Source organism: Citrus sinensis, chromosome 9 (genome assembly GCF_022201045.2).
Source record: "Citrus sinensis cultivar Valencia sweet orange chromosome 9, DVS_A1.0, whole genome shotgun sequence".
Taxonomy (NCBI): Eukaryota; Viridiplantae; Streptophyta; class Magnoliopsida; order Sapindales; family Rutaceae; genus Citrus; species Citrus sinensis.
Genome location: NC_068564.1, coordinates 10,639,393 through 10,654,632, shown reverse-complemented (window position 1 = coordinate 10,654,632; position 15,240 = coordinate 10,639,393). Strand labels below are relative to the sequence as shown.

Below are 15,240 nucleotides of genomic sequence, written 5' to 3'. Positions count from 1 at the left end.
CCATAATATATCCAAGAAGCGTGCTGGTCTTGTATACGCAAGATTTTCGAAGCTAAATGGAAGATTGCAATGGATTGCCACAAAATGTTGAGGTACATACTGAATCTGGAGAAAAATGCATTGCAATAATACAAAAAAATAAAGTCTATGAGACTACATTACATAAGACTTAAACCAAAGACACCAAAGACCTAAGTATTGGTAAGGTTGCCCACTAAACAATGTAGCTAGACCTTGGTCTCTATAATATATCCACAAATATTATTTTATCGATCTTAATTAACAATAATGTGTACCCTGCAATCCACTCCATTTGGAAGGATGTAAAATTTCTTCCACTCCTCTTCCTAGAATTAACAATATAAAAAATTAAACAAATAGTGATATGGAATGCACGATATCAAATATACTAGTACTAGTACCAGTGCTTCAAAAACTTGGGCCATTTTGCCACAGCAAGTGAGAACAGGATTAGGGTCATGAAACATACTCCCCAGTGCAAAAACTGTTATTCGGCTCCATATAGATGGTCAATAAGATAAGGGCGGCGACTGCTACCGTCGGAATAAATACACAAACCATGAACTTGAGAGAACAGAGTGGTAAAGAGAGAGCAAATTACAATGTAATAATAATAATAATGGGCGCTTTCATTTTTTTAAATGTAGGCACACTTTTAAATTGAATTAGTTAATTAGCTAGCATGACATGAGTTTGTTTAGAGATGTACAACTATCTATCTATTATTGGCAAGTTTGTTTAGAGATTGTAATAAAAATACAATCTGCTCGTGTACATTTTATAGTGTGAAAAACAATAATACAAAAATCCTCTTTGATTTCATTCTTCCTCTGTTTTCCCTCTGTTTTTCCAGTAACCAAACAATCATTTTACAAATTTTCACATGGTATCAGAGCCATCATCACATGGAAAATAACTCAGCATCCTCATCATCTTTATCCTTTAGCTTTGTACAACCTGTTAAGCTTGATCAAACAAATTATCTTGTGTGGAAAACACAAGTTCTTGCTTCCATAATAAGCCTAACAATAATATGCTTGACAATGGAGAATCTAGAAACTCTTTTTGTTGGAGATAAGAATGTCATTTGTCAAATCTGCTTCATACCTGGACATAGTGCATATAAATGCAGAAACAGGTTCAATCATGCATTTATTCCAAGACAAGGAAGGGGTAATCCAGGTTGTTTTAGGCCTAGAGGTGGCCAATTCTTTGAAGGAAATTATGGAAGATGCTTTGGAAGAGGTTTCAATGGTGGCTTTCCTAGATCAGCACCTTATCAAGGATATGTTACTTATTAATCACCTTATAACTATCAACAGCCTCCAATGCAACAAAGCTTTGTATATCCTTCTGCTAATATGTATGCAGGAAATGCAAGTTTGAATTCTGAATAAGCTTTTACTGATTCTACTCAAGGTACTGCTGATGCTTCGCATGCCAATCCTAATGCTTTCACTGCCATCAGTCAAGGTGCTGCTGCTGCTCCTCTGGCGAATTACAATTTTGTTGCACATTCGGCTTGGTATATTGACTCAAGGGCTACAAACCATGTTACTCAAGATGCAAGTATATCCTTATCCTGTTCTAGATATACTGGTATTGAGAAATTACATATTGGAAATGGTTTAGGCTTGCATATTAATTTGTTGGGACAACTAATATAAAAACTCTTAATTCTCCAGACATTCACCTCACCCATGTGTTACATGAACCAGCTATCACAAAAAATTTACTTAGTATTTCTAGATTGTTAACTGATAATAATGCTATTGTTGAGTTTCAAAAATATGTTTGTTTTGTCAAGGACAAGAGCACCGGATCATATTGCTGAAGGGGATTGCTAGAGATGGACTTTATCAAATTGAAGGACTCACCATAGTCTCTGCTTCTGATAAACCTCATGTTTTGTTGTCTTCTAAGTCAATGTCTGTAATCAACTCCAAAACTGGTCTTATATCAATGTTTTCTCAGTTCAATAAATCTAATACTATGTATCTCTTTGAAGTAAACACCTTTCAATTCTGCTCGCCTTGAACAGACCATACCTTGGATCTTTTATCACAAGGTTATTGGTGTTTCTAATTTTTTTCTTTTTGTGGAGGGGAGGGCTGCCTCTCCTGCTGTATCCAAAGTCTTTGAATCAATTCCGGTGAGATCTACTTCCTCATTTGCCTGTAATAATTCAGACTTTTCACTGTTGTTTTTCAAATATCCGTAGCCATGAGCTATAACTTTTATGTTTGTAGGGGGTGAAGGTTATATACAGAACAAGAGAACTAGAGGAACAACAAGCCAAAAGGTCAGTGTACACTGATATTCGATTTAAATAGTTGATGATGATAGAGATTATCTTTTTTTTTTTCAAATCATGCATAGTTTTATCCAGTTTCTAGTTGTTTCAACTATGATGCAATGCACTTTGTTTTGAGTTTCTTATGTGCATATATAAAGTTTTAAAACTGTGATGTAGATGTGAAGCGTTTATGGCATTGGGTTTTTGGTTGTTGTGGTGGGGGGGGAGGGTGTTAATTTTGTTGCAAAGCTGGAATCATTATTCAGTTTCTTCTATTTATAGCCTAATAAAACTTTGGACTGTTTTAAGAAAGTCTTGGGAGTAGGCTGAAAAATGAAACTTTTGTCTTTGGAAAAAGAAAGGACGAGCAAATAAGTATCCAATATGGTGAGAGCAAAAGCTTGAAAATAAATACCCGTGGATTGAAATCGTGCAACAGGACGTAGACAAACCTCCACATGAATGATAATGGTGCAATATAATTTGTTTCAGGAGAGTTGTATTGAGCGAGACGATATCAAAGAACCCTTCAGCGAGGTAGGATCTCTCTTTTGGTTGCTTCCTATGCTTCTGGCTGGGTAAACAGAAATCAATGTAATATTAAAGTTGGAGTCATTCTAGGCTCGTTTATTAAAGGCTTCACAAGTTTTTTCTAATATGATTATCATCTGCAAGTTTTCTTGACAATCTTGGATATTTGCATCTTAACATGAGGACAAAACATTCGTAATTGTTGATCTATGACATTGTGACAGGTGTCGATGTTTAAGAAGAACTATGATCATCTTCTTAAAGATGTTTACTTTTGTTGTTACTTGAATAAGAAAAGAAAACAAAGTATAGTTAAGGTAAAAGCAAATGCGAATGAGGGCTACGTGACTTTGCAAAAAGAACTGCAGACTTTTCATTAACTAAAAACATTACAATTTGAAGCTTAAATAACAACAAAGCCAAATAACGACCCACTAGTATCATGGTCCAAAGATTGTGCCACGATCACAGCAAGAATCAACAAAATAAATAACCAACACCAGAAAAATAGGAAAAATTTGAAACATTCAACAGAAGCAACTTCTATGACTCCACATCAGCAGTCCTAAACACATCTTCTAACAACTTTGGAAACTATAGGGAAGCAGCCCGCAATAATCTAAACTACTTTCTGACATATGGAAATGGTAAAGCAGCTGCTCGTGTTCAAGATCATCTTCGTCCTAATGGTGCACATAGATGGCACAACTACATGAAGAACCCAATGTATGGTGATTCTATACCACACTAACTGTATTTCATCTGCATCCATGTATATATATATATATATTCATTGAGATGCTATATGGATAGATAATGTGAAGTACATTACCACAAAATGCATGTATAGATGGACAGTTTAGGCTCCTATGTAGTACCAACATGTCCTGGCCCAGGTCTTTCATATCCTTCACTCCAACCATCATTCCGAAACCAAATGGGTTGCCTTGGGTTCAGGCCATGTTTGGACTCATATGTAGCACCAGCAGCAAAAACTAATTTGTTTGGGGAGAAATGAAGAGAGGAAAGGAGAGGAAGTGAAGCTTGGATGACCAATTCACCTGAATGAATGGAGTTTCATATAACTTATTAAATATTGAATAGACCTCCTAATTGAAAAAAAAAATGACAACATTTACTTGAGTGTACTTTGTGCAAAGAATTTGGGAGAGATTCTCTAGTTTATACTGGGATGGTGTATGTCTATGTTATTTACTCCTTATTTGTTACAAGCTTCTGGTAGACTGCTTATATGGATTACAGGCTGGCAAGGTGTTGTGCCCATAGCCTGACCTTGCCCCCTCTCCTATTTGTCTTTTTTGTTGTTATCCTCGAATTTCCTTGATCCCCAAAATGTTAAGAAAAGCGTTACCCTGCCATGATGGGTTTATTGCAGTTCCCATTAGAATTTGGAACCAATACAGTTCCCATCTCTTCATGTACTTTGTGTCTGCCTTAACAATTTTAGAACATGGTCATTATGAAAATCTCTTTATTGAAGTACTAGTCACTATAGCTCAGCTTGTATCTATTTTCAGTTGAAAGTTTTGGTAAGGATCAGAATACTTCCTTTTTCTCATTTGTTGCCACAGGCTTAATACTACCGTGTAATCTTTGATAGTGAAATCAAATTGGATGACGCTGCTGTCCTGCATTACACATACACTAAATTTTTTGATCTGACTTCAAGACGTGATCGCTGTAGCTGCAAGCCTGCAAAGGAAGATGTTAAAAGATGCTTTATGCTGGAATTTGACCGAGCCGTGAGTTTTTTCCTTTGCACTCTTTGTTCTTTACAATGCAGCATCTATGTTACTTCATTCTGATTCAGCATCATTGCTCCTATTATTTGAATTTCACATGTCTCTTTTTAATTTTTTCACCACTAAATGTATATATGCTTTCTACTTTGTTAAGTTAGCTTCAAAGTAAAGTTTTCTACTACAGACAATTCCTTCTAAGAGCAAAGTTGTATACACAAAAAGAGGCAAAATAAATTCCTCACAAAATAATCTTTAGACTTTCTCAAGGATAATTGATAAGAACTTTTAATTAATATATGTAACTTCTCTATGGCACATCTTGCTGCTGGAAGATATTGATAATCATTGACTATTTTTCAAATTTTTTTTCTTTTTTTGCGGCTAACGGTGAAACAGTTTTAACATTAGCTCTTTCATATTATGTTCTGTGCAGGCATTTATATTTGCCTCAACTGCAACAGAGGATGAGATGCTGAGCTGGTAAAATAATGTTAAACTAATATAGTATCCTATTGAGGAATTAACACAATTTCTCACTCTAGAAGTTCCAATTTTTTTTTTTTTTGGGAACCTCTTGAGCTTTTATGTGTTCCGTATGTTATAAGCTTCTGGATATCTCAGGATATAATCAGCTTTATTCATTGCGTTTTCCCCAGAATTTGTTTCTCATATCATAATACCGGTACCAGTTGATGCGAATTTATTGCTTTCTCAAGGCTACTGTTGACACAGGAACCGTGAACATGTTGTGTGGGCTGACAAAACACTGAAAAGGAAACTCATGATGAAGGGCATCTTGACTCGCATTTATGCTCCCATGGTGAGTCCTTTTGAGTTGTGCAGTTGACGGATTTTGTGTTGCATGTATGCACCCAGTGACTTAAAACTGTTCGATATTATTTCTGTTCATAGATCATTACTCAAGGACTACGGGAATCTGGGATTTACACCTCTGTAATAGCATCAGCGAATACAACGCTCTCAAAGGACAAAATTCTATCATCGGTTGAAAGTAGTAACACTACTGGAGAATCTAAATCTGTAAATTCTTCAAGAAAGATTGGTGGTTCAGTCAATCACAGGCAACTGCAAGGAGGGTCTTGGAATGTATTGATGATGCAAATTACACCTTAGCAATCCCACCAGAATCTCCCCCTGACCCAGATGATCTTAACATTGACGCATAATCATATTACGTTAGCAGTGGTGATTGTATCCAGCTGCTTCCTTTTTGAACCGGGATCTAAGATTTTGTTACTATGTGAAAGAGAAAACTCAAGGGCGTGATGGATAGGTCTACCTATGGTTACGAGTTATGGAGCTCTTCCCGATCATTACCCAAGCGCTTGTGTACATTCAGATTTAGATTTTTGGTTCTATAGAGTGAGAGATGTAGAGCGGTATTATGCCTTGGGTTTGTAATTTGAACCATTGTGATTGCATTTTGTTATACACATTGAAAGGGGCACTATCATATTACTCATCTCTTATTGAAAATAAAAAATGCGAGGTTCGGCATCATTTTCAAGTCCTCTTTCATATTCTTTGAATCCTACAACCATATTTGTACTTGCAATAGGAAAGAAAAGATCTTATATTGTAACTGCAAATGAGACCAACCGTTTTTATAGACCAGGGTCAGATTAATTCACGGAATGTTGTTGTTTGCTCTTGATAACTGCTTTTCTTGAACCAAAAGTGCTTCTTGTTCAGCCCTTATTTCAGCTTCTTATACAGGCAAGCCGTTAAATGTTGGTTATATTTGGCGCCGTGTGAATTCTACCAAGTCCTAATTTTTTTTTTTTTGGTTTTGACCACGAGGTATCCTGGGGAGGGCCCCAACTGTGGGAGGCACCTTTAAGCCCGTACCACAACCCAGACTAGAAGTCTTCGCTCGAACCGAGAGGCACATGTTCTCCCAACAAAGGCGACTTCCCTGCGACTCGAACTGCGGAGCAAACCCAGTCAAACCACTTAAGGGGACTCCATTGCCAATGGAGTCAACACTTTGTTGGTACCAAGTCCTAATTTTAAATTGCCCGAAATTTTGTGCAAACGTACACGTCTAAACATGATTTAGTATTTCAGTATTATTTTTTGCATGAACTTAAGAGTTTTTCCCCAATTTACAACTATGCCCCTATTTGAAGCACTGTTCAAAGTTAGGTTTCAAATACATTATATCAAAATAGATCTTGGTAAACTTTTAACAAGAATATCAGAAAAATTGTATTGAATTTTAAAAAACTACAAAAAAAAATGGAGCATTAATGCATACGTGCTGTTAGCATTAATTTTTAATTATTTATTTTTTATGAAGACAGTAACTCAAACCTTTTCCCCATTAACATGAGTGAGTTTCGAATATTAGACTTTTTATTTCTACACAAATAATTTTATCAACTGAAATAATTGGCATCCACTCAATCCTAATTGAAATATATTTTTTTAAATGAATCCATATCGTATGTCGACGTGTTATTTGGAAAAAAAATACATCTAGAGTACATGTGTTGTTAGGGAAAAATAATTGGTTTATTTGTTATTTGTCAAATGAGTGCATATCATATGTTATCGTATTATTGGTCAAAAATATATTTAAAGTATGCATGCTGTTAGCTAGGGAAAAATAATTAGATATTTGTTTCTTATTATTAGTTAAATGAGTCCAGTCCACGCGTTAATAGACTCAGAACTCTCAAAAATAGGCCGTTCGCTTTTCATTTTTTTTTTTTGAAAGACGCTTTTCATTTTTCATATATTCTAAAGTGTGTTATTATTTATTAAATATGCGTTGACAATTAATAAGAACCAAATTTATTAAAAATACAGATAATTAAGTGAAAAAGATGTAAAATACCCAAAAAAACCAAAAAAATATTAAAAAAAAACCAAACAAGGAAAAGTTTTGGGTACTCGAGCGAGGAGCACTAATCATTTTAAATTAGCTTCACAGCCCATGAATTTTTCAACAAATTGCAGTAACATTCACACATACGTAACAAATAACGAATGAGTAATAAACAATACTACAAAAGCACTAGGGCACAGACTCTTCCCAAACAATTATAAACAAAGTTGGAATTGATGATGCAGCCTTTTTCATACTACATTACATTAATAAAAACCAGTTTTAATAAATAAAAAAATTGATTGTTACTAAATTTATAATAGAAAATTTAATGATGTGCCAACACAATACATGTAACACCCCAGCCCGAATTCCAAGGGCAAATATGTCCACAACTCACATATAAATTTAAATAATTCTTTACAAACGACAAAATTCGAGCCTTAAATACAAAAGCCAGCGGAATAACTTAAAAATTCAGTTAAACCATCTACCATTCTCAATTCAAATTCATCTTCTTGCTCATCACGAATCAATCATGACTTTTGGAAATTGAATCACAATAAACTATAATGAGTACAAAATTCAGTAAGCAAACTAGTTTTTTCTTATACGAAAATACATACATACTTATACATAATGCAGATGGATTATATGCCATGATCTTTTAGAAATACTGTATTGTAAAACAAATTCATTAAAATCTCTTTCTGTCGCTTTCAAACTTTCATATTTTCTTTCAATAAAATACATATCCTGCAATGTGGCACTTTGTACTGTGTGTGACACTTTGCGGCGCTTTGGCCCTCAAGAGGTGGCCTCCACACAACTTTAAGAGGTGGCCCCCAATGCAAAATCTCATAAAACATAAATCTCATTTGTTAAAGTCCACTTTCTCATTCATAGAACACTCAATGCATTTTCGTGCTTATGCCAATGAACCATCACACATACATATGCCCATGTACATAATCAAGCTCAACACATAACAACACATCACATAAACATATGGGCAAAGACATATAGATCCATATTCATACATATCAAAATAGGCTTTTCACACAAGTCAAACATATATATTTGTTGAGTAATGAAAAGCACCAGCTCAGCTATCTTCTCACCCTCACCCTAGGGCGAAACTCCCCAGCTAAACGGCACGAGCAAAGTCTTGATAATACATCTTGTATGGGGTCTATGCCAACTATAAATGAGTACCGACCAGAGGTGTATACCGACTAGATATTTATCACCCGAAGAAAAAGGACACGATCTCACGAACTCACGACAGTTTCGCAATGCCCCAAGCCGCTAGGGAGAACATGACATCCCACATTTACCCACGATTCGATGGTTGGAGACCTGTGAAGGTCCATCATCACCCTAAAATGGGGGACATGAAGAATACTCAGAAAACGTGAGATGATTTCCTATAAAAGGCCAAGAAACCGATGAAGAATGAGACGAAAAAATTGAGAGAGAAAGGAAAACTTTGCCAAATTGAAACCATAATTTATTCCACACAGATCTTTGATACACATTGTGTTGAGAATATTTGTATTTAGTTTATTCAACTTAAATCACATAGTTTTCCCGTAACAATCATTTTATAAATTTTCACATGGTATTAGAGCCATTATCACATGGCAAATAACTCAGCAGCCTCATCATTTTTATCCTTTAGCTTTGTACAACCTGTTAAGCTTGATCAAACAAATTATCTTGTGTGGAAAACACAAGTTCTTGCTTCCATCATCGGGAATGGTCTAGAAGGTTTCATTAATGGAGATAATCCCTGTCCTACAAAGCTTTTATCAGAATCTATGGCAGAATCCAGTAAATCAAGTGCTATAGCTGTAAGGCAAACTAAAAATCCAGAATATATTCAGTGGAAGAAAACTGATAAGCTACTTTAGAGCTACTTGTTCTCTTCAATGATGGACAATGTGCTGATAATAGTGATAAGTTGTGAGACTTCTCAGGATCTTCGGGAACGACTTGTAGAAATTTTCATGTCTCAATCAAAGGCTTGGTTTATGCCTCTAATGATGTAGATCCAGACTAATAAAAATGGATCACTCTCCATCAGTGATTACTTCAACAAGACGAAGAAAATTTCTGATACCTTAGCTATTGGAGTTAATACACTCTCATCAAATGAGTTCATTATGCATATTCTTGCTGGTCTGGATGACTCCTGTGAATCACTTGTTACAAATGTCTTAACTAGACTTGAGAAGGAAAAGATCACAGTTGAAGAATTGTTTTCAATACTGCTTAGCCATGAAATAAGACTTGAAATGAGTAAATGAAAAACACAGTTTGATGTTGTAACGCCACAAATTTCCATAATATTAAATTATGGAAATTGGGCTTTCATTGAGAATTATGGGTGGCCTATTTATTAAGAAAGGGATACTAATTTATAAATAGAGGTTATTTATGAGATAATTTTAGAAAAGGGCTATTTTTCCTAATTAAATAGGGTTTCTTAAGACTCCCTATAAATTCATACTTTTTCCCTTCCATAACCCTAAGTCCACGACGTTTATTCTTTGTCTCTGCTGCTCTTTAGGCTCCTACCCAAATCTTAGGATGCAAACCTTTGTTTAGGAGAGAATCAAAACGACAGGTAAGTTATTCTCCCTATTCTCAACAGATTTCTAAACACTCTATCTATGGTTTATATTGGCACGATTCTAGATGGTTATAGATCATAATGCATGATTTAGAATGTATTTAGGCTTTGTTTAGAGTTTTGATTTATTATTAGTTTAGTTAATCAATCCTTGACGTATTAATCACACAGGATAATTCTGGACAGCATGAGTATCTCGAAACTTTCTGAACGATATTTCTTATGAAATTTATATTTCTGGAAACTAGACATGTAGGGCTTCTGGAGTAAATTTTATTTCATTAAATTCGACTTCGTTTTCAATTTTATATGTATTTTCGAAATAGAAACCACTGCACTGGAAAACTGCGATTCCAGCATTGCGATCGGATTCACAAGATTATTTGTACCACCAACTGAACTCGGAAAATTCTGAAAGTTTATATTTAGGTTAATATATTTGTCTAGGATTCCCAGTTTTAATTTCATAATTTTCTGATTAGTATTTCAGTTTATAAAAACCACAGAACCCGTTCTGTTTGGTTTAGGTTATGTGAAAACAGTTTCGAATTTGTTGAGAAATAAATAGTTTTGAAAATGTTTTTGATACCGGATCCTCTTGCAAAGTTTACATGGGGTACTCATGGATGTCCAGAATAGTTCCATAGAACATTATGTCATTATGAGTTCTAGATTAAGAGTCAAAATTCTGAGAATCAGACCTGTACGGGTATGAATTAGAAAATCAGATTCTTAGAATAAGTTATTAATTGTCATATCTTGTACTTCTTTAAGGTTTTGGAGGTGATTGAGGCTCTTAGAGGCTTAGAGGCGTGTTAAGTCAAATTCTTTAGTCGAGGTAAGTAACTTCATTCCTAATGTACTGGATATATATATGATTATTTTGATATTATTATAAGTATAACTGTTTTTATATTACTTAAAGGATTAATTGATTTTGATAACAAAATTAGTTTTATGTAAATGTTTTCAAACCTAAATTCTTTTTAACAAAGTATTTTATAAATGCTTTTTAATATGTAAATTATTTTATGACATTACAACCTTTTATGATTTTATCTTTAAAATATTATGCAAGCCTAAATTATTGATATGGACTTTTATGAATATGATACAAATGTTTTGTACCCATGTTTGATTTCAATTATTGATGATTGTATGAGATTCCTAATATTTTGGCTCATTGTGCAGAGTTATTCTGATTCTGATTCTGATCGTAATATACGATATATCTATCTGGACCAATACTGGGTTTCTGTTCTGAGTGTGCACACGATATTCTGATTTTGTTTCTGGCCGGGTTACCGGGACTATAGGTGACACTATGTGATATGAGCTAACGTTTTGTTTTCTGTATACATATTATATGATTTGCTTCGTAAGTAAATATGCTTTTGGATATTCTGAATTATTAAGAATTTATGTTATATTATTGTGATTTATCGTTTTATGAAATTTATGGATTATGATATATGTTTTAAACAAAAGAAGGCTTGCAATATTTTTTAGTATCGATAGGTCTAGTGTGTTAGGAATGGTTTTACTTACTGAGTTGACAACTCACCCCTCGTCCTTACTTTTTGCAGATTAAGTTTCTTTTGAGAGGTGCGCTTAGCTTTGGAGTTAGTAATTTTTCGTTTCCGTTTGCCATTTGAATAAGAAGAGGAATAGACTCATGTTTCTATTCAGTTTATTTCCGTTATGAACTTGTAATTTAGAGTTTGAGACTTTTGTTATTGTTATATTTTGGGAGAGATTATTTAGTGTTAGACGTTGGAATTTGTGGATTTGTTTGAATAAGAATTTGAGGTATTTCAGTTTGGAATTTATGAGTAAGGATTACGATTTGTAAGTAACCTCCTTCTTCACGTGCTCCGCACGTGTTAGTTTTGGGGTGTTACAATTGTGGTATCAGAGTGCTAGGTTAGGATTCTATAGACTTTCTTTTAAGGATTAATTAGATTGTCTAATGGAATTGATTACATTTGTTTTGTAGACATGAAGACAAACAATATGGGCATGAAAAGTGCTAAGAATAAGAGATGGACAGAAATTGACAGGACCGAACAGTTTATCTTAGGTGGAGTTCTTGTCAAAGATCTTAGGAGACTTCATAAGTAGCGAATGGAAGATAGACTAGGACAAACTAAAGTTGTCTACAAAGATACTCCTCCAGGACCTGGAGCTTCAAAGAAAAAGCTCAACGAGGCTATACGAGAACTACGTGTTTATGGCAAGGGAGCTAACAAGAATAAGCTTGTAATAAGTCGCCTAATTTGGACAATACCTCGATTTAAGTCTTGCTATAGCAAAGGATGGGTTTATCCATACCTAGATAAACTACCTCATAAAACTCCTAAGGAAAAGAGGACATCTAGAGTCCTGACTGAGGAGAGAAAAGTAGAATTAGATCCTTTCCTTATCCGGTTGAGTACACCTATGAACTTTGTAGCTGTAGGACATGAGACTCTGTAGACTTTATTGATGTTAATAGAGAGAATAAATATTTAAGGCAAGGAGTAATCATTTATGACTAGTAATTCTATTTTCGTCTTTTTGATTTTCTACGTTGCTTGCGACTTTGTAATAACTCTTGATATATGATTTTTGGTATTAACGTAGAATGAAATATTTATTGCTCTTGTTGTCAATCACTAATTTTTCTTAATTATACTACTTATTCAGTACTTTGCGCGCTTGCACGACCTTTAGCTACGGATTATTTACCCTTTTAATTATTTAATTATTTTTTATTCTCCGTGTTATAGTCAAAAGATGTAACGTAGGGGAGGTGCTAGGCATGCCTCTAGCTCGAGAGATGTTTTAGGTATCGCTGATGACGCTGACCCAACCTTGCACGAGATGGCTAATGAAGGAAATCCTATGATGCGCGCAATGGTTAGATTGATGGAACAACAAAGTAAGTTAATTCAAGATATGGCTAGAGGTAGAGTTAGGGCACAAGAGAATGTGCCAGTTGAAAGGCAAGGTGGCGCAAGAGATCAAGGAGCTATGGTGAACTTAGAACGATTTAAGAAATTGGGACCACCTACCTTTCAGGGGATTGCCGATCCCATGGTTGCAGAGGTATGGCTAAAACAGATGGAGAAGATATTTGTGGCTATGGGTTGTAATGATGATTAGAGGGTAATATTGGCCTCATTTGTCCTTCAGGGTGAGGTAGGCCACTAGTGGGATGCCAAAACTCGTCTTTTAAGGGTTGGGTTGCAAGATGCACCCATTACTTGAGAGTTATTTCTGGAGGCTTTTTATGAAAAAAATTTTCCTGAACGAGTTCGACATCAGATGGAGGCTGATTTCCTGAAGTTGACTTAAGGAACAAAGTCTGTTACGGAGTATGAGGAACAATTTACTACCCTCTTTCATTTTGCTCCTACCTTGGTTTCTAATGAGGGTAGTAAGTGTAGGAAGTTCCTGGAAGGGTTACGTCCTAACATTAAAGGGCAATTGCCGATCCTTAAGATTAACAATTATGCCAATTTGATTGATTGAGCAATTATTGCGGAGAAGGATATTCTTGAAGCTCAAGTTACAAGGGATCAGAGAAATAAAAAGAATCGACAAGGTGGATCGCGAAATGAAAGTTCTTATAGACAGGGTACTCACTCCCAGAAGTATAATGGTGGAGGTAACAAATGGGATAACAAGGGTGTTCCTGATGACACTGCTCGGAGGAACTACCTCATTTGTCTACATTATGAAAGGAGGCACCCTGGTGAATGCCATTGGAAAATTGGAGCTTGTTTCGCTTGTGGAGAAACTGGGCATAAGATTATGGATTGCCCAAAGAGACGTAGCGAGACTGCAAATACTCCGACTAATGAAGGGCAGAGGAAGAAACTGAAGGTGCAAGGGCGTGTCTTTGCGTTGACGGAGAAAGATGCTGAGGTGTCCAATGATGTAGTATCAGGTACATTGTCCTTATTCTCTAGAGAAGCCAAAGTTCTTTTTGATCCTGGTGCTACACATTCATTTATATCTTGTGTGTTTGCTCGTTATACTGATGTGCCTATCACACCACTAGATGTTCATGTGACAATTAGTACCCCTATGAGGGATTGCCAGTTAATGGATCATGTCTATAAGTCATGTGTGATAGAGAATTTCTTGTGGATCTCCTACCTTTAGAGATGCATGATCTTGATTTGATTTTGGGGATGAATTGGTTAGGACCTTATCATGTTTCAATAGATTGTTTTGCTAAGGAAATTATTTTTCGCCTACTTGGCGATGAAGAATTTCATTTTCAAGGGAATCATATGAATCATAAAGGTTTGATTTCTATGGTTAAGGCAATGAAAATGCAAAAGAAGGGATGTGAAGGATTTTTAGCGTATGTAGTTGCTGACCATCCCGATGGGGCATGCCTTGAAGACATACTTATTGTAAGGGAGTTTATTGATGTATTTCTTGAAGATCTTCCTGGACTACCCCCAAATCGAGAGGTTGAGTTTACTATAGAATTAGTTTCCGGTACTACACCTATATCCAAGGCGCCATATCGGATGTCACCCATTGAGTTAAAAGAACTGAAGGTCTGGTTGCAAGAGTTACTAGATAAGGGTTTCATCCGTCCTAGTGTGTCGCCTTGGGGTGCTCCCGTTTTGTTCGTAAAGAAGAAAGATGGTTTAATGAGGTTGTGTGTTGATTACCGGCAGTTGAATATGGTTACTGTCAAGAATAAATACCCTCTTCCTCGAATTGATGATCTCTTTGATCAATTATGAGGTGCAAAGGTATTTTCTAAAATTGATTTATGATCTGGCTACCTTCATTTGAAAATAAGAAGTGAGGATTATTGAAGACAGCTTTTCGAACTCGTTATGGACACTATGAGTTCTTAGTTATGCCTTTTGGATTAACTAACGCTCCTACAACGTTCATGGATTTGATGAATATGATCTTCCAACCTTATCTTGACCAGTTTGTCATCGTCTTTATTGATGACATATTGGTTTACTCTAAGAGTAAGGAGGAGCATGAGACACACCTGAGGATTGTATTAGAAACATTGCGAGAGAAGAAATTGTATGGAAAATTTAAGAAATGTGAGTTTTGGCTTGATTGTGTGATGTTTTTGGGGCATATAGTGATGAAGGATGGTATTTCAGCAGATCCAGCC

General features: G+C 35.4%; 1 pseudogene; it reads left to right on the top strand.

The window, feature by feature from the left end:
• The first annotated feature begins 1,101 nt into the window (after positions 1-1,101).
• The window catches only part of LOC102627515 (glycosyltransferase-like At2g41451), a 38,237-nt pseudogene continuing 24,098 nt past the window's right edge, over positions 1,102-15,240 (top strand).